The sequence below is a fragment of the Arachis stenosperma genome, chromosome 3 (assembly GCF_014773155.1).
Source record: "Arachis stenosperma cultivar V10309 chromosome 3, arast.V10309.gnm1.PFL2, whole genome shotgun sequence".
Lineage (NCBI taxonomy): Eukaryota > Viridiplantae > Streptophyta > Magnoliopsida > Fabales > Fabaceae > Arachis > Arachis stenosperma.
The window spans coordinates 112758762-112760805 of record NC_080379.1 but is presented as its reverse complement, the minus strand read 5'-3'; the positions used below and the strand labels follow the sequence as shown (position 1 = coordinate 112760805).

The following is a 2044-nucleotide window of genomic DNA, read 5'->3' as shown; positions in this document are numbered from 1 at the left end:
TAGTCTCCATTTAATTGAAGAACTAATTCACCTCTGTTGACATCTATCACAGCCCCTGCTGTGGCTAGGAAAGGTCTTCCAAGGATGATGCAATCATCCTCTTCCTTCCTAGTGTCTAAGATTATGAAATCAGCAGGGATGTAAAGGCCTTCAACCTTTACTAGCACGTCCTCTACTAATCCATAAGCTTGTCTCAATGACTTGTCTGCCAGTTGTAATGAGAACAAGGCAGGTTGTACCTCAATGATTCCCAGCTTCTCCATTACAGAGAGTGGCATTAGATTTATCCCTGACCCCAGATCACATAGAGCCTTTTCAAAGATCATGGTGCCTATGGTACAGGGTATTAAGAACTTGCCAGGATCTTGTTTCTTTTGAGGTAGAATTTTCTGAATCCAAGTATCCAGTTCATTAATGAGCAAGGGAGGTTCACTTTCCCAAGTCTCATTACCAAATAACTTGGCATTCAGCTTCATGATAGCTCCTAAATATTGAGCAACTTGCTCTCCAGTTACATCTTCATCCTCTTCTGAGGATGAATAGTCTTCAGAGCTCATGAATGGCAGAAGGAGATTTAATGGAATTTCTATGGTCTCTGTATGAGCCTCAGATTCCTTTGGATCCTTAATAGGAAACTCCTTCTTGCTTGAGGAACGTCCCAGGAGGTCTTCCTCACTAGGATTTTCGTCCTCCTCCTCCCTTGTGCATTCGGCCATATTGACTATGTCAATGGCCTTGCACTCTCCTTTTGGATTCTCTTCTGTATTGCTTGGGAGAATACTGGGAGGAGTTTCAATAACTTTCTTACTCAGCTGGCCCACTTGTGCCTCCAGATTTCTAATGGAGGATCTTGTTTCATTCATAAAACTAAAGGTGGCTTTTGACAGATCAGAGACTACATTGGCTAAATTAGAAGTGTTTTGTTCAGAATTCTCTGTCTGTTGCTGAGAAGATGATGGATATGGCTTGCTATTGCCCAGCCTGTTGTGTCCACCATTGTTAAAACCTTGTTGAGGTTTTTGTTGATCCTTCCATGAGAAATTTGGATGATTTCTCCATGATGAGTTATAGGTGTTTCCATAAGGTTCACCCATGTAATTAACCTCTGCCATGGCAGGGTTCTCAGGATCATAAGCTTCTTCAGAAGCTGCCTCTCTAGTACTGTTGGATGCATGTTGCAATCCATTCAGATTTTGAGAGATCATGTTGACCTGTTGAGTCAACACTTTGTTCTGAGCCAATATGGCATTCAGAGTATCAATTTCAAGAACTCCTTTCTTCTGAGGTATCCCATTGTTCACGGAATTCCTCTCAGAAGTGTACATGAACTGGTTATTTGCAACCATGTCAATGAGTTCTTGGGCCTCTTCAGGCGTTTTCTTCAGGTGAATAGATCCACCTGCAGAATGGTCCAATGACATTTTCGAAAATTCAGAGAGACCATAATAGAATATATCTAATATGGTCCATTCTGAAAACATGTCAGATGGACATCTTTTGGTCAGCTGCTTGTATCTTTCCCAAGCTTCATAGAGGGATTCACCATCTTTTTGTTTAAAGGTTTGAACATCCACTCTCAGCTTGCTCAACTTTTGAGGAGGAAAGAATTTGTCCAAGAAGGCAGTGACCAGCTTATCCCATGAGTCCAGGCTATCCTTGGGTTGTGAATCCAACCATACTCTAGCTCTGTCTCTTACAGCAAAAGGGAAAAGCATGAGTCTGTAGACTTCAGGATCAACTCCATTCGTCTTTACAGTCTCACAGATCTGCAAGAACTCAGTTAAAAACTGATAAGGATCTTCAGATGGAAGTCCATAAAACTTGCAGTTTTGTTGCATTAAAGCAACTACTTGAGGCTTAAGCTCAAAGTTATTGGCTCCAATGGCAGGAATGGAGATGCTTCTTCCATCAAACTTAGACGTTGGCTTTGTGAAGTCACCAAGCATTCTCCTTGCATTATTATTATTATTTTCGGCTGCCATCTCTTTCTCTTGTTCGAAAATTTCTAAAAGGTTACCTTTAGAATAATTTAATTTAGCTTCTC

At 41.1% G+C, this 2044-nt stretch overlaps 1 non-coding gene across 1 annotated transcript; it reads left to right on the top strand.

Moving 5' to 3' along the window:
- Positions 1-1479: 1479 nt before the first annotated feature.
- On the top strand, positions 1480-1583 carry LOC130972048 (small nucleolar RNA R71). The gene has a single exon (XR_009083250.1). It is a non-coding gene; the product is annotated as a small nucleolar RNA R71 (small nucleolar RNA).
- The last annotated feature ends 461 nt before the right edge of the window (positions 1584-2044 follow it).